At 44.4% G+C, this 26725-nt stretch overlaps 2 long non-coding RNA genes across 3 annotated transcripts in view; one reads left to right on the top strand and one right to left on the bottom strand.

The window, feature by feature from the left end:
* Positions 1-26725, bottom strand: part of LOC111560872 — a 90915-nt gene that overhangs the window by 32062 nt on the left and 32128 nt on the right. The gene's annotated exons all lie outside the window — the stretch shown is intronic.
* On the top strand, positions 3749-23600 carry LOC109500763. Its single transcript, XR_002743053.2, has 5 exons — positions 3749-3870; positions 10295-10334; positions 12650-12693; positions 14337-14464; positions 23418-23600. It is a non-coding gene; the product is annotated as an uncharacterized LOC109500763 (long non-coding RNA).

Below are 26725 nucleotides of genomic sequence, written 5' to 3'. Positions count from 1 at the left end.
TAGTACAGCTTGGATCTGCTGACCTTCTGCTTGACCTCCAAACATTATAGGATGGGGTCAGCTCCTTTGGATCAGGGCCCTGCCCAGGGTAGGCAGTAGTACCCAGTGTCAATGGGTGGTTCACTAACGGCTATTTCTCCTTCAGGACCCCACATTTTCTGGGCTGGTATGCTGCATGGCTGTAAAAAGCCAAGCCCCGGACATGCAAAGCATGTGTTGATTCAGAAACATTTAAAAAATTAATCAGCACATGGTGATGCAGGCTGTTTGTTCAGGGCAATGTGCCGCCTAAGCTGCAATGTGCCAAACTCCCTCCTTTCCTTTTCCCCAGCTCCTCCTCCTCCCCAGGTCCTGGCTGTTACTCATGTCATTCTGGCAGTCAGAGTCCTGTTCCCTCATTTCCTCAGGGGTGACTATTTGCAAAACTCAACCTGCCAACTCAGCAGCTTCTCCAGGTGGGGGGGGGGGGGGGAGGGGGGGGAATGGGGGGAGTGTGTCTTCTTCTTAAACTGACAAGTGGTGAATCCATTGCTTTCACTACCTTCTGGAATAGGTCTTAGGAGGACAGGTATTCAGTTTTGCATCTGCTTTCAGGAAGCAGGCATGAGCAGCAATCCTTGAGGCAAGAACTACAGATTGGGCTTTGTGGAGGATGACCAAACTAGACATTATTCCTTCTGGAGGGGCTGCCATCAAAAGTTTATCTCATTTTATCTCCTTCCAAATAAGGGTGCTTTTCCCTTCAGCCCAAACACAATTCATTCAACTACTCAGCTATTCAACAAGTATTTATTGAGCACCTAAGTATTTATGAGCCAGAAACTGTTCCAAGTGCAGGGATATGCTGGTAAAAGACAGAAAAGCACCATACTTTCATGGCACTTGCATTCTAGTGGGAGAAGGCAGATAAGAAATGAGTAAACCAATAATCAGTGCCAGGATGAATATCAAATAAGAGGATATTATAGAGCAGGGATTGGATCAGCAAACTATGGCCTGCTTCCAGTTTTGTAAATAAAATTTATAAAGTAAATAAAGAATGCTCAGCAGGGGCCTACTTTATTTTCTCTCTTTTTCTTTGTATTTTTAAATTAATTTTTGAATAGATAATATATTCAATGAGTCTAAATTTAAACGAAAAAATAGAAAACGATATGCAGAGAAGCCTCTCTACCAGCTCTGTTTCCTAGCTCTCCAGTTTCCCTCCCTATAAACAACGAATGTTAATTTCTTGTGCATCCTTCCAGAGAAACTTATCATATAAAAAGCAAATACATGTGTATAGTCTATATTTTCACCCCATGGAAGCTATTTTAAACTGGGAGATCAGGAAAGACTTAGAATTTAGTTTAAGACTCAAATGATACGAAGGTGGCAGCCAGGCAAAGATCTCAGAGCAGCAGCTCCCAGGGTTTTGGAATAGCTAATACAAAAGCCCTGAAGCTAGAACGGACTTGGCAGGTCGAAAGATGAGAAAGGAGGCTAATGTGTTTGGGGCACACTGGGCCAGAGGGCAGCGATCTGAGATAAGTTGGAGAGCAATTAGGAAGCAGAACAAGTCTCCTTTATAAAAAAAAAAAAATGTTTTTAATGTTTATTTTTGAGAGAGGGAGAGAGACAGAGTGAGCACGGGGAGGGGCAGAAGGAGAGGGAGACACAGAATCCGAAGCAGGCTCCAGGCTCCGAGCTGTCAGCACAGAGCCCAATGTGGGGCTCAAACCCATGGACCATGAGATCATGACCTGAGCCGAAGTCGGACGCTTAACTGACTGTGCCACCCAGGTGCCCCTTTTAAGGGTGCTTTAGTGTCCTTATATAACCCTCTGAGTTTCCACACTGGGGTGAGAGGCAAGTCGCTCCTGACATCTAACTCTAGTCTTCTTTGCATCCTCTTGTGCCTTAAAAGGGAACCACTCTGTCTTTTAATAACAGAATTCATCTGTATCTGCTGCATACATCTGTATGAGCATGGAGAAAGGTATGGTGCAGGACAAGCGTATGGAAGGGGGTGCAGGGCTAACATGATTAGTGTTTCTAGAAGCAGGTCTTGCAATCAAAATTCTCAATCTAGGGGCTTGGTAAGGCTGTGTAAAGATGATGATTATCAATCTGAATTGAGCAGATGGGTCCTTTCCTGGTGGTGAAGACAAAGAGTAATAACTCTCCACCCAAAGCTCTGCTTTGCACAAAGCAGGGAATTTTCAACTTATGTGATACTTACATGACCACAAAGTTTCAGTCTCAGGTTTTCTGGAACACCTGCCATGTGTTTGATATTGTAGGAAAATCAATTGAAGTAGAGCACCTAGTCCCTAAACTGAAGGAGTTTATAATCCAGCTGGGGAAAGAGAACTTGAACTTGAGAAACACTAGTACATTAACCTAGAGGGTGCCTCCTAGTTCAGAAAAGCTAGAAACCAACATGAGCAAGAACTGTCAAAGAAGCTCTCATGTGAAGGTGAATTGAGAGCTGAGTCTTAAGGGAGAGAGCAGATATGAATACAAATAATGATATCTTTAATGTTTATTTATTTATTTTGAGAGAGATAGAGAGCCTGCATAAGGGTGGGGGAGGGGCAGAGAGAGAGAGAGAGAGAGAGAGAGAGAGAGACGGAATCCCAAGCAGGCTCCACATTGTCAGTGCAGAGCACAACGTGGGGCTCCATCTCGTGAACCATGAGATCATGTCCTGAACCAAAATTAAGAGCTGCACACTTAACCGACTGAGTCACCCAAGGGCCCGTTTGAGAAATGATATCTTGATTAAAAGGAGATCATATGAATAAAGAGACAGCAATTGGTACAGTAATGCTCAATAACTGGAAGCCGCTGCTGCTTCTTCTTCCTATTATTGCTACTTACAGTTTATAAAACACTTGCTAATATGTCACTTCATCTTATATTTACAATAACACTGTGATTGGGTAGGGCAGGTGTTACTGTTTCCATTTTACAGGTGAAGAAAATGAGGCTCAGGATGATTAAATACATTGCCCAAGTCCCAAAACAGAAACTAAAACCCAGGTGCTTTGAGTTTAATAGCACAAGATTTCTTTATTGTGGGGAGGAGAGCAGCAGGAAATTCAAGCAGGAAGAACAGGAGGAACCAGAGAAAGAAGCAGGGTGCCTTGCTACACTGAATTACATGTCATTTGCACCAGGAGCTCTCACTCTGTCTCTCTTCAAAGGAGCCTACAATCTCTCTGCCTTCTCCCCTCCATTGGCCCCATTTTCCCAGATCACAAGTCCCAGCTCAGGAAAAGGAGAGACTTATTGGTGGGCAAGCTCAAGAGAGTAGGAACACTGAGCAAGAGAAATTCACCACTTCTACAATCTCATTAGCACTGCAGACATACACACACATGCCATCACATCTGCAAGTTGTCAATGCTAAGTTATTAAGCCTGAGGCCTGAAGTAAATTAGGCCATGTCTCACAGAAACAGGTTATGTTACTCATATTAAGTAAGTATTTGTGTGGATTAAAATGCCATCTACTGTTTTGTGAGTCTTGTCTCAGGATCCTGCTGAGTGGCTGGAAGGGCTATCTTCCACACCCTGGCTCCAACCTACCTGAACACATTGGCCGATGCCTACCCCCTCCCAGAGGGGACTGGCTGAGATGAGCTACCCACCATTGTCTACCAGAGTCAGGCTATGAGGCCCCGGGGCAAGGGGCTTCAGTGGCTGCCTTTGGAATGAGGCTGCCTTCCAGGGTTGCCCCTGGCAACCAAACTACTCCAGTAGCAGTTCATTTCTTAGAGGAGACTTGGGAACTGGAGGAGGTCGCTAACCTACAGGATGCAGGGAGTATATCAGTCGCGGCCCTCCTTTCCTCCTCCCAGTCTGAGTTCCCACTCCCATGAAGAGTGTAAGTGCTTTCCCTTTACCTGTCTACCTCAGCTCAACAGGATCAGCCTGAGATTCTCCCTGAGGACAGGGAGAATCTCAAACCAAACAAGTCTGGTTTGCCCTGCAGCAGAGATCTGGATACCCAACACATCCTTGGCCAATTCCTGCCATACACCACATGCCCTCAAATGACTAACACCTTTTCACAGTTTCACTCTTTCTCCAGGAAGCCTACCTTGACTTGCCCCCTGGGCCCCAGGCAGGGGGATAGGTGCCCACCCCCACCTCCCCGGCCCCACCATGAAAGCTTAAGCATCACTCTACCATAGCACACATCACTCTGTGTGTATTTATCTATTTTTATTAGCTCCTTAAGATCAAGGTACTGTGTCTTATCCCAGCAGAGGGCCTGGCATACAGGAGGCAGAAATGAATACTTCTTGAATGGAAAAATGAATGAATGAGAACACAAGATTCTGACAGAGGGAAACAGGGGAGGTGGGCAGGCGCTTTTCAAGCACTGGCTGCATTATATACAGCGCACAGAGGGGCTTTAGAATGATTCAGCTTCATCTAGAATGTAGGACATGAGGAAGGAGCAATGAAGGTAGATCAGGACCATGCAGGACAGTCTTGAAAACTGAATTAAGCATTTGGGACAGGAGAGTGGCAAGCTCGAAGCAGTGTTTTAAGAAGACATATCTGGGGCGCCTGGGTGGCGCAGTCGGTTCAGCGTCCGACTTCAGCCAGGTCACAATCTCGCGGTCCGTGAGTTCGAGCCCCACGTCAGGCTCTGGGCTGATGGCTCGGAGCCTGGAGCCTGTTTCCGATTCTGTGTCTCCCTCTCTCTCTGCCCCTCCCCCGTTCATGCTCTGTCTCTCTCTGTCCCAAAAATAAAAAACGTTGAAAAAAAAAAAAAAAAAAGAAGACATATCTGGCCAGGTGTGCAGGATAGACCTCAGGGGAGAGCCAGCTGGGCGGGGAGACTGGTCAGACGGCTGTTCTGACAGTCCGGATTTGACATGTAAAGGGTCTAGACAAGAGGAGGCTTGGGAGCCGGAGGGCGTCACTTGTCACTACAAGGGAAAATGTAAGCAAGAAATAAACCACCTAGCCCTGGTGGATGGCTTCTCCATGCTGCCTAGGAACGTCAGCAACTGCCTGACCTTGCTTAATTAGCATCATGTGGTTGCCATCTGAACAGACTGGCCACTGAGCACTTTGCTCTTTGCAGAAATCTTAGCTGCCATCCTAAGTGCTGCTGTTACTTGAAGGGCACTTAGTCATAGTGGGGTGGAGGGGAAGTTGAGGAGAGCATTTTCCAAACCAGTAGTCCTGGAACCGTGGTCCACTGTGTATTAGTAGGCATCTTGCAAAGAAAACAATTGAGTTCTCTGCTCAGGTAATTTTGGGAGACTCCGGATTCAACAAAAGGCAAAGGTGTTTCTTTCCTGTAATATCTCAAGGGGGCCATATGCCCCCTCCCTGCACCTCATCTTTATTGACTTACATGGCAGTAGAGCCTTTTCCGTGCCACACCCATTTGCAGCCCCTAAAGGAACATCACAAAACAGCTGAAGACTCTGAAATCAAATTGGTTGGCTTGCCTCCCGAAAGATGCTTCTGGACTACATATGTAGAGCACACTGCCCGCGTGCTCACGGCCCTGGCTTAGAAGAGTAATTTCACCTACCGCCCTACCTCAGAAGCCCTACAAAATCTGCTTACTAGCTGTGGCTCTGAAGCCACTCTGCCTGGATTCAAATACTAGCTCTACCATTTACTAGCTACGCAGCCTCGCTGTGCTTCAGTTTCCTTATCTACACAATGGGGAAAATAGAACCAACTTCAGTGGGGTTGTTTGGAGGATTATATTAGTGAGATAAGCCCTGAAGAGCATATAGCACTGTGCTTGGTGCATAGTAATCCCTCAGTAAATGTTAGGTGCTCTTTTTATCTTAGGAAGCCAAGTATCCTGTGATGACAGCCCAAGCCCTCCAGCCATAGCTCTGAAGTGAGGCATCCTAGTAAGGCTTGTTGCAAACAAGAGAAGGGGGGGGGGGGGGTCGTCTCATCCTTTCTTTGCAGAAGCAGGAATGGAACATAGGGCTATATGACTAACAGGGGAGTGAAATCATAGAACCAGGATATATGGCTGGGCCTGAAGAGTCACAGCAAACAAAGGGGTCCACAATCTGTGTCTCCCTCTGCATGCCAAGATTTCCACCTTCTGGTGTCCCAGGTTGCCCTTCTTTACCAGAGAAGCATCAGACCATCAGGTATTTCAAGCCAGTGGCTTCCCGGCTGGAGTACTATGACCAAGATCTGTTTCTACCGACAGAACATTCCAACATCAAAGGAGTGTTTTTCCTTATACCAACAACCAATTCTCCAACTCTCTGGACACCAGCCAACTGTCTTAAACTTAACTCAATTCTGATACTACCTGGAGTTAGCCTCAGATCTCACAAGGGCTCAGTCTCATAAGACTGCCCCCACTTCAAATACCAATCACAAATCTCTGGCCACCTCTACTTCTGACCAACCAGTTACAAATTGGGGGTTCCTACAGCCCCCTCTCCAGATGCAATGCTTTGCTATAACAGCTCACAGAACTAAGGAAAGCACTTTACTTACCTTTACTGGTTTATTAACAGAGGACATTATAAAGGATACAATGAACAGACAGATGAAGAGGTACACAGGGTGAGGTCCAGAAGGGTCCTGAGCATAGGAGCTTCTGTCCCCATGGATTTGGGGTCCATCATCCTCCTGATACAAGGATGCATTCACCGAACTGGAAGCTCTCTGAACCTTTTCATTTAGGAGCTTTAATAGAGGTTTCATTACATAGGCATGATAGATTACTCAATCTCCAGCTCCTCCTCCCTCTTCAGAGGTTGGGTGGAGTACGGATGAAAGTTCTAGGCCTCTGAGGCTTAGTCCTTCTGGTGGCTAGCCCCATCCTGAAACTATCTAAAGTCCCACTAAGAGTTGCCTCATTAGAACAAAAGAGGCTCCTGTCACTCTGGAAATTCCAAGCAATTTAGGAGCACTGTGTCGGAAACAAAAAATGCTGCTATAACCCCCATCAGTCAGGAAATTACAAGGGTTTTAGGAGCTCTTTGTCAGGAATTGAGGACAATGATCAAATATATGTTTCTTATTTTGCCACAAACTTAAGGTACAAACTTAAGAGGTGTTTACACACTCTTACTGTGTGGGTAAGAAGCTCATGTCACATCCTCCATGACTACAGGAGACACCACTTCACTGTGTCTTTTACTCTCCCTTCATCTCTCCTTGCCCTCACCACACACATATCTTTCCAGTGTTTAACTTGAACCCAACAGCTTTCACACATTCCAAGGAGACGCCTTTGGATTTGGAAGGCAGAATGAAGGAATAGGGAAATAATTCTTTCTACCAATTTAGCCTTTTACAAACGGCTTTTTTTTTTTAAGAGAGAGAGAGAGAGGACGTGTGAGCAGAGGGGGGCAGAGGGGGGAGGGAGGGAGGGGGAGAGAGAGAGAGGGAGAGAGAGAGGCAGAGAGAGAGAGATTGAAAATCTCAAGTAGGCTCCACGCCCAGTGTGGATCCCAATGTAGGGCTGGATCCCAAGACCCTGAGATCATGACCTGAGCCAAAATTAAGAGTCAGGAGGCTTAACCAACTGAGCTACCCAGGTGCCCCTACAAAGTGCTTTTATGCACATTACCTGATTTTGATAATAGCCCTCTGATAAAGGTGTTATTATTCCCATTTTAGAGGTAAAACACTCAAGTTTAAATAATGTCAAATAATGGGACACCTGGGTGGCTCAGTCAGTTAAGCGTCCAACTCTGGTTCAGGTCATGATCTCACATTCCATTAGTTAGAGCCCCGCATCAGTTTCTGTACTGTCAGCACAGAGCCTGGAACTGTTTCAGATTCTGTGTCTCCCTCTCTCTCTGCCCCTCCTTCACTTGCACTCTGTCTCTCTGTCTCAAAAATAAAATAAACATTAAAAAAATAAAATAAAGAACTAAATAATAGCCCAAGGTCACACAGCTATATGAAGTAGAATCAGGACCTGACCCCAGCACTTTAGACCTCTAAGCTAGGGAACTGTTGACTGTACTCTCCAATGTGGCCTCCCCCCCATATTCAAGAAGCACGGCCTTGATCTGACTGAGACCTTGTCTCTGGGCAGGTCACATTCAGTTCTGTGGATTTGTGGGGGTGCAGCACCCCCAAATACCTCGCTCTGGCTCCAGAAATGACTTTTGAGAGGAGGTAAGCTGGTGAGGGCATTCAGGGATGCCAGAAGCAAAGTCTTGGATCAGAGCTGCTTTGTTCCCTCTTGTAGCACATTCTCCTCTGGGGAAATCTCCAGCAGCTGTGATATGGTTGGGTTCAATATTCTGCCCTCATGTGGTCTGACAAGCAGCTAAAAAGCTGGAGTGGGAAAATGCTAAGACTGAAAATCCCTCTGTGGAAACGTGGTTACTTGTTACTACCCTCTGTGTTCTGTGTACCAGGGACTCAGGAAGTCCCAGGCAGGACTATCTGATAGGTTCTGAGTCTCATTCATAAGCCACAGTAAGAGGCATGCACCCTTCTCTAGCCTTCAGAGTGGTCAACCCAAATGCCCTCAGGCAAAAGATGGCTGTCTGCTTCCTTTGTTTTCATCTTTAGATATGTCCCTCCTCTCCTCCTACAGTGGGGACCAGTTTCTTCTCACTCAGGAACCAGCTTCTAAATCCTGAGACTCACTTTCTTCCTCCCCTCACCTCTCCTCAACTACCAGCTTTGTCACAGAATCTCTCAGAGGACACCCCCAAATCCCTGTTTTTATCCTCTGGATTCCAGGACCTACAATTTCTTCATTACAGTGAGAGAGAAGGATAGATTCCTTCTCATCCTGCTTATGCTGTGGGGATGAGAAGACAAGTGGTTTGAGCCCTCACTCTACCTTACCCATATTACTACCCTTTACAGCTCTACCTCAGTTGTCAAAGCCTGTGATGGCACACAGACTAAGGGAAACACACAAGTTCCCCCAAGGGACATGGAGGAAAGCTCCAAGCTTTTTACTTTTCTCCCAACACACATACACATTCAACTCTCCCTCTCTCTCCCTCACTCCCTCCCTACAAGGAGATGTTAATGGAGTCGTCTATTGAATGCAGCAGCTGCCAGAAATGTTAGGCTGACTGGGCAGAGGGCCTGAACCCATTTATTCCAAACTACAGCCCCCATCACATATCTCATGTTTTTATCTTTTAATTTCCACATTGTGCCTCAGCCAGGTCACTGAATGCTAACTCCTGGTATGAGAGCCCACATGTTTCCCTGGAGTATACACTGATGTCTGCCTGTCTACCAGCCACAAAAGTAGTGCATGAAGATGTGGGAGGGAGGATGGGAGGAAGGGTAAGTCTGCACACATCTCCCAAAGTCCATTCATATCCAAGAAAATGTTCCTTAAAAAGCCCCAATTGTGGAACCTTTCTTTGACATTTGTCTATAATTGTGACAATTTACTAAAATGTCAAAAAGTCTAAAAGCCACTCTCAAGGAAACACTGCCTGTTTCTGAAGACTCTGAACGTGAGACCAGCCAGCACCCACCAGTCATTGCCACCTCGTAGCTGCCTTGTCCTCCATCTTGAGTTATTTGAAAGTCATACATTTTATCAGCTGTTCAGAATAAAGACAACAAAACAATTTTAATTACAGGATGGGAAAATCCTAGAATATTAGCTGTGTATAATCTGGCAAATTATGGGAACATGACTTGGTCACGGGCGGAACTCTTGCTTAACACAGGAATGTGCTTCAGCTCTTGGTTCTTTCTCCCAGCTTTTTCTTTGACCTACAATTCTCAGAGGATCCATTCCACAGATATAACTCAGTGCCACTATGTTCCAGCCTGCTCCTCCTGGCACAGCCCTTGGATTCAAGATAAGATTACCTCTTCCTTGTGGTTTTCTGACACTCCCAGCTGATTCCCTGGATACTGTGGTCAGAGGCTCCTCAAACCAGCTAGACTGATGGGAGCCTTTCTTCAATCTGAGCTTGCCTTTCTTCACACCTGAGTCTAGCAAGTGCTATTCACAACTGACTGCTGAATCCATAATTTGTGTTTCGTAAGAAATTTCATTTGAATGAGCTAGATGTACTCTACAGTTAAGAGGAGAATGGACAATACACACTGTAATGGACACAGATTCCCAAGCATCACTTCCTTAGGGAATCAGTCTCTCACATTCCCTAGTTATTCTAAGACCACATTATTCTGGAGGGACAAGACGCTCCCTACAACTCCAGGGGTAAGGACACAATCCACACCTAGCCCATTAAATTACTTTGCAGCCAAAAAAATTACTTTGCAGCAACTGGTTCAGAGAAGGATATACGACCCAGACCACACTAATCATAGTCTTTTCTGTGTTTTTGCAGGAGCTATGGGAAATGATACATGCTTTCTCCCTCTAGAATGGTGAGTTCTAAGGATAGCACTGTTTTGGGGCTGCTGGTGGCCATATGGCTGCCACGTGTAGAGAACCTGCCTAAGAGTAAAGCTATGCAGGAGTAAGCAAAGCTAAGTGATGGAAGTAGTCTACACCTTGATGCACCATTTAAACTCATGGATTTAGTCTTCCTGAAGCAAGTCTACTCTTTGCTGGAGATGTTTGGGAAAGAGGCAGATAGCTGCCTTTCACTCATCTGTTATTGCGTCCCTAAACTACCTCAGCTTTATTCCCTCTCACAAAATATATTAGGAGAAAAGTTATGGAAATGGATGAGAGTTGTCAAAACTTCCCCCGTTTACCTCCATATCTAAACACAAGATCCCAGATCTCTTGAGAACAAGAATGAGGAGCCACTTTCATTCTAAAAATACTGAGTCAACTCAGTATTTGAGGCATGTCCCTAAATCAGTGGGAATATCTGGAGAGAAAGATTTACTGTGCTCTCACATTTTCCTTTGGCCACTATCAATGTAGATGGGTCAAGATATATCAGTGGCACACCAGGACTCAGTGATATGTCAGAGAGTTCTCTGCTCCTTTGCCAACTCCATCCCTTCCTATCCTCTCTGTCAATGTGAAGGAAGTTATGTTCTAAGGGGTCACCAGAAGCAGTTAAGTAACTGTTTTGTAGCGGCTTCCTTGGAAGAATGTAAGAATTCACCCTTATTCTCGCAAGAGGGAGCCAGTCCCAAATCTCGCAGACTCTGATGATGAAGCCTGGACTTGGAGAATAAAGCAGGGAGTACAGAAGGAAGAAAGAGGGAAACCAAAGAGAACGATTACCAAAAAAGAGTGAAAAAGAATCTCCCAAGCACAAAATAGCAACAAGAAGAAGCCAACAGATTGAGTGAAACATACCAGAACCCGAGCACCTAAAGCCCCCACAACAGCAGGCAGTTCCTGGGCAGGTGCTGAGCTTCTCCTTTCAGATGACTCTGGACCCTGCCCTGGGAAGGTGAAGCCTGGCCAGCTCCCAAACAGAGCACAGACCTGCACAATTGACTAGCTGTCTAGTCATGGCTTAAGGGTTCTTGCAATCAAGATGGTTCCATAATTGGTTAAATCCGTGGAACCTCAGCCTGTGGTTCTGAGCTAACAAGGCTACTTAAATCCTTGCTGGCACCACTGTCTGCCAGATGCCTGCTGAAGAAGCCACCTATTGCTAGAACACATCCTCATCTTCTCTCAGCAGACCTCTACTCATCTATACTTTTGGGACAGAGGAATAGAGGGTATTATTCCCAATGTTCATAATCATTGGGCATTAATCATCATCACTATAATCACAAAGTTATTTGGGTTACTCAATACTCTACCACTTGGGAGAGGTGCTGTCTTAAGTTTGGTTCCCTAGAAGCAGAGCTCAAGAGAGGATTCAGGTAATATGATTTATTGAGGTGTGCCCTTAGGAGAAAGAATGAAAAAAGCAGGAGATGGCAGGAAAGAAGAATGTGGTTGCAGCTTTGTTTGGCTTCTGCCTGATCCCACAGGGGAGCTCAAGAACATAAATAACACCAAAGAATTGATCCTTCCTTGAGGTGAAGGGGGTGAAAGCGATAGGGAAGTACAGATAGGGTCTCCCATCCACCAAGCAATTTTCTTGAGAAGGGGGCATCTGTGAGCTACTTAGAACCCAATACAGCAGCTGGAGACATGATACTCTGATGTGGTAAAGATGCATTCCGGCAGGAGTACTGACAGCATCCACCAGGGCTCCCTTAGTCAGCTCTGGCTGACATCACAAATTACCATAGAGTGTGTGGCTTCAATTTATTTTCTCATAGTTCTGGAGGCTGGAAATCTGAGGTCAGGGTATCAGCGTGGCTAAGTTCTTACAAGGGCTTTCTTCCTGGTTTGCACATGTCCACCGTCTTGGTGTGTGCTCACAAGGGGCCTGGGGAGGTGAGTTAAACAACAAGCCCTCTGATGTCTCCTCTTATAAGGGCACTAATTTCATCATGAGAGCCCCACCCTCATAACCTCTAAACAACACCATCTAAACCTAAAAACCTCTCAAAGGCCCTTCCCCAAATACCACCACATTGGGGGTTAGGGTTTTAGTCATCTGAATTTTAGGGGAATACAATCCAATCCATAGCAGCTACCATTCTGTAAACAGAGAAAAGAGACAAGAGTTGGCCAGATTTGTTCCAGAAGAGCCATTTCCCTTGCACCTAAGTTCTTCTGGAACCCTATCTATGGACTGACGCAGAAGAAAGAAGTTAAATCTTGACGGGCTGAGCCAGGCCTAGGATCTCCCAACAGCTTCTTTTGTCAGCAGGTGCTGTTTCCTGTCCTGTGATTGTCTGCAAGCCTTAGTCCTTGGTAAGTATTCTGTAGGTGACAGCAGAGGCATCTGTGTGCCATCCTATCCAACTTAGTCTTTGAAGCTCCCAAGCAGAGCCATTAACATTCTCTTCAGTCACAGACAGTTCTCTTCAGCCTTTGTTAGTCTCATTTTCTTCCCTTCAGACTTTCTCATCAAGAGCAGAAGCTTCCTTGTTCTTAGAACCTTTTCTTCTCTTCAAAGAGCTCTGGGCTCCAGGGAGGCCTGTGGCCAACTTGCCAGACACCTCTGGATTCCCAATGAAGAACAGATTGCCTCCTGCTCTGCAGCTCAGGACCCAAGCACTTCTGACTCCCCTCACCTAAGGATTGAGCAAAGGACCAAGTAGGATGCCCCCTTCCCTAGGTAGTCCTAGGTAGTCCTCTAGGTAGGATTAGGCATTGGGTTATTGAGGCTATCCTGCTTAGTTCCCCAGTCTACCACTACTTCTGGATTTGGGTTATTCAGACAGAGGAATTCAGCAGGAAGTATCACCAGCCCTGCCCTTGAGAGTAGGAATCCATCCACTGGCCACCCTCCATTTTGGAGCCCCTTTCCATTCATTTGGGAGGAGGTGGGGAGGACTCTCCATTTCACAGATGGAGCCCTATAGGGGCAGAAAAGAGTTCTCAATGAGAATGCCATTCATGCCTCTTGTATTTATTAAGAGCTATCACACACACAGCTGTGTGGTGGGTTCCTAGAAAATAGAAGAAGTAATCTCAGGGAAGCTTAAATGCTACTACTGGCCCCAAAGTAAATTTCTTTAGCAATCTACAGATTTTAATAAGAGGGACTCAGGTGCTGGCAGTTCACTCAGAGATGAGTAAGTCAGGCAGACAGGAATTCAGTTTCGTTGTTGAAACTCTCCTTTGAAGGCTTCTCTTTCCTTCCAAGAACTACTGGTTGTATTCCTTTATCTTCCCCAAGGTTTTCCAGGATGAGAGGACTGTGCCATATTCCCCCACTGCCCAGGACTTGATTCTGACATTTCTACATCTTTCCTTCACTTATGCCCTACAGTTGTCTCAAGCATACAAGCACTCACTCCTTACAACTGCTTCTGCAGTAATTCCAGAGAGGCACATGAAAACAACTTTCCCAGTATTATATTTTACTAAATTCCTCTGCAGACAAATAGTTATGGCAATAGGGTGCAATCATTTGTATTCATTTCACTGTCCCAGTGGATCCAGCATCACTGGGCATACCAGCCCAGGTGGACACAGAGGCACACAGAAAAGGTCTGCGACTCCATCTGCTGGCTTGCCAGCAGCTCGGGGTGCAGCCTTTGAATTCCTTGCAAGACAGGCTCTGGCTCTGAACCAGGAGACCAAGATGTCTTTTCATCATGATAGAATACAGATATTCAGCCATTTTATCAAAAGTGATGACATCTACCCTTCCAAACTTAAACCCACAGACACAGACAACAAACACAGCTGGAAAACACAGAGCCAAGGAATATTGATCTAATAGGAGCTGCCTCTGCTCTGAGAAGCATTGCTTTGGGGCTATAACAGGGACCTGCATCTAACAAGAAGACAGCTCCAAACCAAGGGGGGGTGGGTGGGAGGGGTTAGGATGGAGTTGACAAAAACACTGATGAAATTGGGCATTTTCTTTTCTTCTTTCCATCAAGCCCTTCATCTCTACTTGTGTATGAAAAATGCTGCTTCTGCAGATTATTTAACTATTCCCCGGGGCCTGTGATCTATCCAGAGTCATCTTTTATCCTCACAACTTCTAGTTTATCTATCTTACTGTGAGGTAAGGAAAAGATAGGGGTCCATTTTATTTTATTATTTTTTTAAGTTTTATTTATTTATTTTGAGAGAATGAGCATGAGTCGGGGAGAGGCGCAGGGGTGGGAGGACAAGGAGACAGAGAGAGAGAGAGAGAGAGAGAGAGAGAGAGAGAGAGAGAGAGAATGAATCCCAAGCAGGCTCCATGCTCAGCACAGAGCCTGAGAGAGGTCTTGATCCCATGACACTGGGATCATAACCTGAGCCAAAATCAAGAGTTGGATGCCTAACTGACTGAGCCACCCAGGTGCCCTTATGGGAGTCCATCTTACAGATAAGGACAATTAAGCTTCCTTAACAGAAGACAGAAAGAGAAAACGATATTACCTACCATTACTCAAAAATTAATTACTTGGTTCTTGGGGCACCTGGGTGGCCCAGTCTGTTGAGCATCCAGCTTTTGATTTCAGTTCAGGTCTTGATCTTAAGGTTGTGAGTTCAAGCCCTCCATTGGGTTCCACATTGAGTGTGGAGCCTATCAGAAAGAAAGAAAGAAAAAGAAAGAAAGAAAGAAAGAAAGAAAGAAAGAAAGAAAGAAAGAAAGAAAGAAAGAAAGAGAGAGAGAGAAGGGGGAAGAAAGAAAGAAATTATGCACTTGGTTCTTGATATCCCTACATGGTATTATGTATTTACAAGTTTCAACAGAGACTCTACTCTGCAGTATCCATGTCATAGCAAAGTGAAGTGCCAGCAAAGATTCTGGCAAATTCTATAAATTTTCATAGAAAACAGTTGAAAGGCAGTTACAAAACTCTAAAACCTTCACCCAAGTCAAGGGTAAAAAAAGTTGTTGGATATTAAGAGAAAGTGGTTTTTTTTTTTTTTAATGTTTGTTTATTTAGAGAGAGCGTGCAATCACGAAAGAGCAAGTTTGTTAATAAGGGAGGGGTTAGAGAAAGAGAGGTGGAGAGAGAATCCTAAGCAGGCTCCTCACTGTCAGCACACAGCCCAACGTGGGGCTTGATCTCACGAATCATGAGATCATGACCTGAGCTGAAATCGAGTCAGACGCTTAACCAACTGAGCTACCCAGGCACCCCAAAAGAAAGTTTTTGAAAAAGATGTATTTGGTGAGAAATTTTGGTGTCCTATGGGTACTCCTCTCCAAAGAAAGAGGGGTACCTGCATTTCACCACAAGCCTAATGAGAAGGGCCTCAAGGGGACCCCTCAGAGAGCTTGCTATGTGTCTTTGTCAATTAGAGGGGCAGAATGGACTAATTTCTGACTCCAGCCCAAGAAATACAGGGACCACTATATGGGCTGGCGGCTGCTTTGTCATGCTGGGATCTGCCCATAGTCACAGAGCTTGAGTGAGCAAAGAACCTGTTTCTCATGGAAAAACTGGAAATGGAATGTTGAATTATTAGGGGCTATAGAGGAAGAAAGCAACTGAGAGAGGACAGTGTGGAAAAAAAAAGCAGTGTCGCATACTTGTCCAGGTCAAGCATGTATGTGCATATGTGTGGAGGGGACTTCAGATCTCTGAAGAACCCACAAGAGTACCCCAAGAAAATGCCTGATTTAAACTCTGGCCCCAGGGGCGCCTGGGTGGCGCAGTCGGTTAAGCGTCCGACTTCAGCCAGGTCACGATCTCGCGGTCCGGGAGTTCGAGCCCCGCGTCAGGCTCTGGGCTGATGGCTCGGAGCCTGGAGCCTGTTTCCGATTCTGTGTCTCCCTCTCTCTCTGCCCCTCCCCCGCTCATGCTCTGTCTCTCTCTGTCCCAAAAATAAATAAACGTTGAAAAAAAAAAATTAAACTCTGGCCCCTCCTACACCTGTTGGGATGAGCACTGGGTGTTGTATGGAAACCAATTTGACAATAAATTTCATATTAAAAAAAACAACTTTGGCCCCTCGTGGCTTTAAAAAAAAAGCCAGCTTCAACAACATGAAATAAGTACAAAATTTCTTGCCATCTCTTACTTTCTTGCTGTAGTCCTGAATGGTTCAGAAATTTCAGGGAAGCAACAAGGACCATACTTCCTCTCTTCACTGTCATCAAGCCCCAGATTGGGGAGCACAAATAGCTTAATCTTGAAGAAATCTGCAAACACTGACAGTACCTGGGCTGAACATGTTAAGTACGTAACTAGATCATGTTTTACTGCATAGTCACTATAGGGCTTCCTGATTACCTGCAAGAAAAGCATTTGTTCAGAAGCGGAATTAGGACCATCAATGGAGAGCAGTTTTAAAGTAACAGTGGGAACCAAAAACAAAGTTTCTTTTATGATTACACCTTATGAATCCTACTTGTCATTGTTCCAATTACAATTGTAAAAGCTGTTCCTCCACCTTTCCCTCACCCTCAACCTTACCTTTACTATAAAGATAATAAGTGTGCCTGGGAGGCTCTGTTTTAAGTGTCTGTCTCTTGATTTAGGATCAGGTCATGATCCCATGGTTCCTGAGATCGAGCCCCACATTGGCAGCACAGAGCCTGCTTGGGATTCTTTCTCCCTCTCTCTCTCTCTCCCCTCCTGCACTTGTACTGTGCTCTCTCTCTCTCCCCCTCGCTCTCAAAAAAAAAAAAAAAGTAATAAAAACACCACCAAAGGGGTCATAACAAGAGGAGCTATTGTCAGAACTAATAATTCTCTTTGACTTAACAGCACTCTTAATGTCTTTGTGGAAAAGGAGGCCTATGGACTCGAGTTCTGCCTACTTCTCCATTTCTTCTTAATTTCCCAAGCATCCCCTATTCCTTTCTGTCACTCCACAGTATGTACCACAGTTTTGAGGGAGACTACTTCTACTTCTTCTTCTTTTTTTTAAGTAAGCTCTACACCCAAAGTGGGGCTTGAACTCATGACTCTGAGATCATGCTCTACCGACTGAGGCAGCCAGGCACCCCTGAGGGAAACTACTTTTAACAGTGTCCTAAAATTTCCTGTGTTGTCACAGTTCTGCCCCACATCCTGCCCATCCTCAGGGATAACACAAAGGTCAGAAGATATGATGACAGCTTCACACCCTCTTCCATGACAACATTTATCTTCTCAATTTTCCCCTAGAGTCCACAGTGGATGAGATACATACACATACACCCACATACAAAATCGTATACATGAATTCTCTGCCTTCCAGGGAAGTAAAACTTAAGACAGCTAACATTAAACACACATGCATAAATGTATCAATATGTATAAATAACAGAAAACAAATACATGAACAGCAGGGGAAATGCATGATTGAGATGGGAAGCAGAATCCGCCAGTCAACAAATGATTTACTGAACAGCTACTAGATGTTAGACATTGAGCTAGGTTCTGGTAATACAATTTTGAACAGAAAAGACACATTCCCTGCACAGACATGGAGCTTTCAAAATGCCAGAGAAAATAAACACTAAACAACTATTTACTAAAAAGTAGGTTAATGAATGAATAAAAGTGTATGAGGTGCTGTGTAAGATAATACATGGGACTGGCCTGAGCATTAGGAACCTAATCTAGTGGGGGTTTGAGAAGCTTGCCTACACCAGTGACATTTCAAATGGGTCCTGGAAGCTGAGTAGGGTTAGACAGATGGCTGGTGGGGAGAAGAGGGACCTAGGAGAAGAAAGGGCAAATGGGAAGGCAGAAGCTACACATTCAAGGAACTGAAAGAAGGCCTGTGTGGCTAGACTGGGTCTTTCTATGAAGCAGCGGGAAAGGGGCCAAGTAAGGAGACTGAAGAGATCAGCAGGAAGCTGGGGATTTTCAGTGTTGATTCAGAACAAAGCAGGTGAAAATTATAGGATAAAAGATTCGAAGGACTGGAAGGAACTTTAAAGGTTATCTAGTCCAACCACCCAGATGCTGCTGGAATCCTGTCTGCCCGTTCCCTACCTCTGGATCAACATGAATGGAGGCCAGAAAGGGCTTACATGGGATCACAGGAGACTGGTGTCAGGGAGCAAGTGAAATACCCATGGAGCCCCAAAGGCTGAGGCAGAAGGGTTCTTGGCTTCATTTCTCTGTCCCCAGAGTAGGAGTTGGAGCTGCCAGGTTCATCGGCCTATCTGTGTGAAGACACCCTGACAGCATTAGCCAAAGTGAAGCGGATGGCAGCCATTCATGTTTATTAACCACAGCTTGGTGGGCGGAGAATTACTCTGAGCAGGTGTCAGGGAGGTTGGTTTGTTCAAGAGAGTTTGGCTAGTTTGCACTCACAACAGAGAACCCTATTGTGGAGGGCCAGGCAAGGCAGCCTATAGTAAAGCCAAAAGAGAGCAAAACCAGTGTGCCCATCACCCAGAGGAGCTCTGGCCTGTTCACTCTAATACTGGAATTTGTTCATCACTGCTAGGGTGCATGTTTCTTGTGCTAGAGGCAGGACATGGAGGCTACTCCTTCATGGTACAAAGCAATCAAACATTCATGTTTCCATGGTAGTAGTGAAGCCTGCTCCCCCTACCCCCACCATTTCCCTTCCTTTTCCTGCTTCTCACTATATGGCAGGGTTTGGTATGCTCAGTAAGGGTCCCATGTCCTTGCCATCATCGTCACTAATCAGCATTTAGTAAGCACTCTACACTACGAAGAGCTTCATGGTGGCTCAGGATACAGGAAAGTAGAGGTCTCTATACTTAAGAGGCTCATAAATCTAGATGAGGAAGGCAGAAACATGCACCATAACCTCAAGTACCAAATGGATATAGAGGGAAAAAACGAGGCTTTATGGAAAACTAGATGGCTGTAGAATCACTATGGAACTAGATCACTTGATAATCCCCAAGCTCTCTGAAGGAGCTGGCACTTGATCTGGGTCTGACATCAAAGTCAGGTGTGGTGAGGAGGTGGGAAAGCATGTATGTGTTGAAGGAGGGATGGGAGGCACGGGGATAGAGGGACAGGGTTAGACCAGGGGTTTCTGACAGAGTAGTAATGGGAAGTCAGATCTGAAAGGTGAAGAAAATCATGAGAAGCCCTAACGGTAGAATAAAGTGCTTGGAGCTTTGCTTTTATTCTGGAGATAACGAGACACCACTAGAGTTTTGGGGCAGAAGTTTTAGAACAACTCTGGTGATTGGAATGTGCAAAATAATTTGAATGGAGAAGAGGGGGAAAAAAGGCAAGGAAGCCAGTTTCAGATCAGCATATGGCAGAATTTGATAACTTTTAGTTTTTCTTCTATTGCTAAAAGAACTGGATGACAGACATTTCCCTTAACCTCCCATTGAAATTAAAGAAAAAGAGATGAAAGTTTTGGTTGCAGTGATATGGGTTTGGGATTTATAAAACCATTAAGATTCCTGTAAAAGAGTAAGATAGAAGCAAGAGCTTGAAGAAACTGGCCTCAGAGCAGCATGATGCAGGGAAGTGCTCCAAGCAGATTAGAAAAAGATTCTCCTGGGTTGCAGATGAAGATGAGTTTGTAGGACCTGGAAGGGACCTAAGACCCTAAGTCTTGCTCCCTGGAAGCACCTGAGGAGGGAACATGACCCTTGAGAAGATGGGCCACATGAAGCAACTGGGAGACAGGAGTCTAGACAGCAGGATTCACAGCCTTACAAGGATCCTGTGAGTCAATGATGAAGAGCAGACACTCATTCCCTGGACCTGAAGGGAAGGTCCAAATGATGGGACAACAGATGTGTCAGGAATAACCAGCAACTCAGAACCCTCTCTAGTCTGATGGCAAAATATAAGACCCTGGAACCACAATTCAAACCTGAAGATGAGAAATAGGTGAGGTTAAACTTCCCACCATTAAGGTGGGATAGGAGCATAAAACTGGAGTGTATCTTTATTTAAGATTATAAATAAATGTGATACTTCCCCCACACAGGAATTTATAAACTGAGAGTCATACCTGCTATAAACGTTGCAGTTCAAGTGTGAAGGGATGACACCTAGATTAGAATGATTGCGAAGAAAAGACAAAAGACATAAAAGTCCTAGATGTATTATGCAGGAATAAAGAACAGGACTTGATCTGCCCAGAATCTACAGAAAATCCCATGGCATGTTGAGAATGCAGGAAGTTTCTCCTTGCCTCTGTCACTCTCTACCCTTAGGCATTCCTATAGGGGACTCAAGTAAATGCTTTATGAGTTAGTCCTAGCATCCATAAATCATGATGAAATGTAACTTAAAAAAGCTTTGTGTTCTCCCAAGGCTGTATGTTAGTGCTCGGGTAATAAAAAAAATATGAGATTTAGTCACTGAGTTTCCACTTTGTATCAGATATGGAGAGCACCAGCAATACCTAGATTAAGATTACTCTGTTCTCATCCTTGAGATGCTCACAGTCTAATGGAAGGATGGACATGCCGTCCCTTGTGTGTGTCACAGCAGAGCTGGGTAAATCTAGCAGGATCAAGTGACAACCTACGCTTCAGGAAGCCAGAGAGGGCTATACAGAGAAGCTGAGATTTAAGTGGGTTTTACAGGAGGAGTAGGAGCTCAACATTTTGGTAAGGAAAAGAAGAGCACTCTGGGTAGTACACACAAGGCATGGAGGAATAAAGAAATCGGGAACTTGCATTGGGGACCGGTGAGAAGGGATGAAAAAGAACTCGGAAGAATGAGCTCCCCAGTATTTTCACAAGACTAATGAAGTTATAAAGATCACATAAGTGATTTTGCAAATTCACTAGTAGGTTAGGACCTATATTCTAGGCCTGTGAGTTGGGACTCACAGAGCTAAGTGGGATTATCATAACAAAGAACAAAATTCAACCGCATTCAGTGAAAAAGATGTTCTACCTAGAAATGGATCCTACAATCTTTAACCAAGGGTAGGCTACCCACATGATGGACACAGGAGGAGCAGCTATTAACATATTCACCCCAAAAGGACTTCTGAGATACACGAAGTCATGTGTCATCTGGTATATGGCCCTATGCTGGATACTACACAAAGGGATATGGACACTTAACTACCCTTAGAGAACCTAACAGCCTGAGACCAAACTTCATTTGTCTCTCTGAGGACATGTCACCAAAATTACTAGCATGTTTTCCTTCCTCATTAATCTCTAACCTCATAGCCTTCTTCATCTACCACACGAGCAACTTTTACAGAAAACACTTTATCTTAATATCCATATTCCAGGAGTCTGGATAAAGCCTGGGAACTTAGAGGGGCCCATCATACTGCACAGCTTCAAGCTTTCTGTCTTGGGGGTCACTTTTAGGCCACTTCTCTTTAGGCACTACTCCTTCCCCACCTTTGTCCTTCACGATAAAGACAGTGTCAAAGAGGGCTACGCTTGCCTGCAATCCATGGTAGCTTCATTTGAAATATGGCACAAGAAGAAAACACCCCTCAAAACTTGGGAGAGTTTTTTTCCTAATAATGTGCCTGAAGATTTATTGAAACATCTGAAGCTCATTTTCAGCACATTAAAGATCTGAATTGCAAATGTACAGGTTATATATTTTGCAATGTATTTCTGATAGAATTCAGGAATCAGGGGAGAAAAGATATTATTGACACATTGTTTGAGAGTGACGGGGGGATCTTAAAAAATTGACTTCAACTAAAAAAAGAAAAAAATCTGCTTTTACCCTTCAAATAAAAAGTGCATTTGATTTTGAAAAACAATCATCGAGACTCACATTTTTGTGTTTAACAACCACCTTGAAATTGCTCTCCCTCAGAGGACAGCATGATTCTGGGCCACCTTCGCATGAATGATTTATGACATTCATGAACTTGGCAACTACATCAGTTTTTCTAAACCTGGCATCCAACACCAGCTGCATGTTAAGTGAAGATTTATGATTTATAAAACTTACCTCATTATGCAGAGGTACATGAATTGTCTTATGTGTGCAGTCTATAACTCCCAAGACAGATAAGGAGGCAGCTATGTCACAGAATTTATGGCCCCTTCCTGCTAAAGCTGAAGTTTTGAAGAAAAACTAAAAAAAAAAAACACAAAAAACAAAAAAAACCTGGCCCTTTGGAGAAAAATAGCTTTAGCTAACCATTACACTCCCACATGATGAACTGGCCATAGCTCACCACTATATCTTACAAGAACAAAGAGGCTAACAGTGAAAGTCACTTTAATCACAGCACTGAACTATGTCTCCATTTTGAGCACTGCAGTAATAGACAGAACTTAAATGACTCTTTGGAAATATCAAGCAGTTTGTCAGCTTAATTTCCCCCAGTTTGGTGTGTGAGATCTCTTGCTGAGATTTCTCATCAAGTAGTCCAGCCAGAACCACAGACATGGACTTCAGAGAAGAGAATTCAACACGTTGGTGTGCCCAGTGGCTTCCTGCACGTACCTTCAACATGAGGAAGAGTAAATGTTGGCGTTGGTTATGAAATGCAGCTTGTTTTCAAAGATATTTTAGAAATGCAGCAAATCTCTCCCCATATCCTGCTAAAAAGTGGGAGCACAGAGGATTCTGTGAATCTCAAGAAAGAATCAGATTATACAGACAGTCATCAAAAATGACAAGTATAGGGGCACCTCGGTGGCTCAGTCAGTTAAGTGTCTGACTTTGGTTTAGGTCATGATCTCGCAGTTTGTGAGTTCGAGCCCGGCATCAAGCTCCGTGCTGACAGATCGGACCCTGGAGCCTGCTTCAGATTCTGTGTCTCCTTCTCTCTCTGCCCCTCCCTCATTGTGCTCTGTCTCTGTCTCTATCAAAAATAAATAAATGCAAAAAAAAAAAAAAAAAAAAAGACAAGTACATGGGACCAGGTTGAGAAGCAGATCTCTTTAGACAAGATAAACACAAAAAGCAGAATATGAAAATGGTAAGCACACACGATGACAGGGAAAAGGCAAAGTGATGGAAAAAAGGATGTTTCCAGCCTAGAGATTTTCAATAGTATAAAATGAAGAGAAAAACAATGACATTCATAATAAAGTATTTTCAAATATGCCTATAAATATACCTATAGAGATATATACATGATTGTTAACGTCCCTGAATGCAAGAAGTACACCCTCTGTCTCTCCTCTGCAGAACTCTCTAAACAGTGTTCTACCCTTCCTGGCCTTCGACAGTATAGAAGACCAGCACTCAAATACCTGAGGCAATGGAAGAAAGCTGAAAATGTAAAAAGTCTCCAAGGAAGGGTAAGAAAATTACTTGGACAAAGGAATGTGAGGAACCCATTTCCAACTTTAATAACTAATTATTAAGTCACTTGATTTTTGAAATGTGTCTGGTATTTCAGTGTACTGGATGCACTGAAATGTGTCCAGTTCTTAATAACACTTTATCTGCTCATTGAAATGCAGTTACTCTAACTCAGTTAAATGATGCTCTTCACACAAAATGGTGCCCTGGATCGCCTGGGTGGCTCAGTTGGTTAAGCATCTGACTCTTGATTTCCTTTGGATCAGGTCATGATCTCACAGTTCGTGAGATTAAGCCCCATGTTGGGTCCTCTGCAATGACAGCAAAGAGCTTGCTTGGGATTCTCTTTCTTTCTCTCTGTCTCTGTCTCTCCACCCACCACCCCCCCTCCTGCCTGCCCAAGTACATAAATAAACTTTAGGAAAAAAAACAAAAGAACAAAAACTGGAGCACCTGGGTGGCTCAGTCAGTTGAGCATCTGACTCTTGATTTTGGCCCAGGTCATGATCTTGCTGTTCGTGGAATCAAGCCCAGCATCGGGCTCTGTGCTGATGGTGTGGAGCTTGCTTGGGATTCTCTCTCCCTCTCTCTCTCTCTCTGCCCCTCCCTCGCTCACACTCTCTTTTTCTCTCTCAAAATAAATAAATATTTTTTAAAAAGTTAAAAAAACAAAAACAAAATGATGTCCTAGGGTAAGAGAACAGTATCAAAGAACCACAAATGCATTAATTAAGGTAAAGTCTCTTTGGCCACTGGGAGTATATCCAAGAGCAGAGTACATGTACAGGGAAGAACTTCATTTGAGTTCAGACTCATTTACTACTTCTCATTAAGCTACCTATAGATTTGACCATCAAACACAGGTGCTGTTCTCCAGGGCTCTGGGTCCTGGCATTCTGTTGACTGCCTGTAATCCTGAGAGCTACCTCCCAAGCTCAAGCCAGGGAGTCATGCTCTAAATGGAATGAGAGAGAAGTGGGCAAGCACCATCCACACATACACAACATATACATATACAACAGCCCAAGGCAGACCAAACTTCCTTCTGGGAAGCCACACAAAGCTGGGGCGAACACACATACATGGTGGCCTGAATCGCAGCCTCTGTAGAGTTGCCTTTGTACTTTGCCACGCTCACTAGCAGTTTGTCATTCTATGGTGGAAGACAGGTGTTCATGAACTCCCCAGCAACTATCATGCTCACAGATTCCCCTTTCCCCTAAAGAATGGGTCACAGGGCTCTTCCCAGGCAAACCAGCTTGCTTCACATCATGTCACATACATAGTCACCACCCCCACCCCACCCTCAAGTGCTAGTTAAATAAAACAAGGAATTGGCACCTAAACCAAAGGTCTACAAACTGACCCAGTGACCCTTGAGATAACTTGGCACTTTTCTGTGCCTTTACACAATAACAGAACTCCCTGTGGATGACTAGTTCAAGCCACGTAGGAAGGTAGCCAGGATGGTGTAAGCAGCCCCAGGAATACACTGGGGTACAGGAAGAAAATATTCAAATATGTTTACATTTATTTTTTTCTTACTTTTATTTTGAATTTGAAATATGTTTAATAATAGTACTAGATATATGTAAGTGTATATAAATACATAAATATACACATAATGGAGGTGTGTGCTCAAATATTTTTCTAATAGGAATGTGTAACAAAAAAGTTTGGAGACCAGAGGACACCAGGGTGCTTGGGGGTATTTCTAAGTAAGATGTGGGTCCTTAAGCCCCACCCCACCCCCATCAGAATTCCCTGTGAAACTTAAACACACAGATTCCTTGACCCACCTCAGACCTACAGGACTAGAATCTCTAGGAGTGGGATGCTTAGAGCTTCCTACTGATGTTTGGGAACTAGAACAATAGAAGAATTAGAGAAGCAGGCATCAAGAAGCTGAGCCACAAAAAGGGCCGAATCAGTACAAATGGGAATGTCAGAAGCCCATTTCTTTCTTTCTTTCTTTTTTTTTTTTAAGAGAAGAGTGGGTTTTTGTTAAATGTTTATTTTGGAGAGAGAGAGAGAGAGAGAGAGAAAGGGGGGGGGGGGAGCTTGCATGGGCATGAGCATGAGCTGGGAGGGGCAGAAAGAGAGAGAGAGAGAGAGAGAGAGAGAGAGACAGAGGGAATCCCAAGCAGGCTCCAGGCTGTCAATGCAGAGCCCCACATGGAGCTCGATCCCACAACTGTGAGATCATGACCTGAGCTAACATCAAGAGTCAGATGCTCAAACGACTTAGCCACCCAGACGTCCCCCAAAAGCCCATTTCTGAGGGAGGACCAATAACTGGTTGCTATAGGCCAGGTCTTCCTGTGGCCTAAGAAAGAGTAGTCACCCTCCTTGTTCTTCCAAAACTCTAGCTTTATGGATACTGAACAATGCCTGTATTTCCCCAACTAGCCTTCAATTAAATCTTCATCACCTAAGGAAACCTGGGCACGTCCTCTCCTGATGGCTGGGGAGCAGCAGTGGGGAAACTTAGAAACCAATAGCCCCTCACATAGAGAGCCTGTAATCCAGGGAAACTGAAAAAATAGTGGACATAATCTCCCTAACTCAGTACTTTCAGGAATGAGGACAAGATAAGACAAAGAATATATAAGCCAGAGTTGTCTGTAAGATTTTGAAAAAGGTTCTGTACTGATTGAACATTTAATTTGAAATCATGTGGGTGATTTCTAAAAACCATACCAAGTAAAAAGGGAGGCTATGGAGCAGAAGCTAACACTGTCTGTGTAACCTTGGGCAACACAGTTGTTCTTTATCTTCCTCATCTATTAAATGAAAGGTTAGACTTTAAAAGGTATCTTAAGTTCCTTTCCGTGTTTCTACAACCCAAGTTCAGATTCAACTTCTAGCTCAAGGTTCCTTTCACTATACCATGCTAATGAAGATTAATTAAAATTAAAGCCCTTTAAGCTAGAAAATTCAGAAAGGCCTCCTTTACCTTTAGAAATTAACTATTAGGGGCGCCTGGGTGGCGCAGTCGGTTAAGCGTCTGACTTCAGCCAGGTCACGATCTCGCGGTCCATGAGTTCGAGCCCCGCGTCAGGCTCTGGGCTGATGGCTCAGAGCCTGGAGCCTGTTTCCGATTCTGTGTCTCCCTCTCTCTCTGCCCCTCCCCCGTTCATGCTCTGTCTCTCTCTGTCCCAAAAATAAATAAATGTTGAAAAAAAAAATAA

Source organism: Felis catus, chromosome A1 (assembly GCF_018350175.1).
Source record: "Felis catus isolate Fca126 chromosome A1, F.catus_Fca126_mat1.0, whole genome shotgun sequence".
Classification (NCBI taxonomy): Eukaryota; Metazoa; Chordata; class Mammalia; order Carnivora; family Felidae; genus Felis; species Felis catus.
This window is presented reverse-complemented; position numbering and strand designations above follow the sequence as displayed.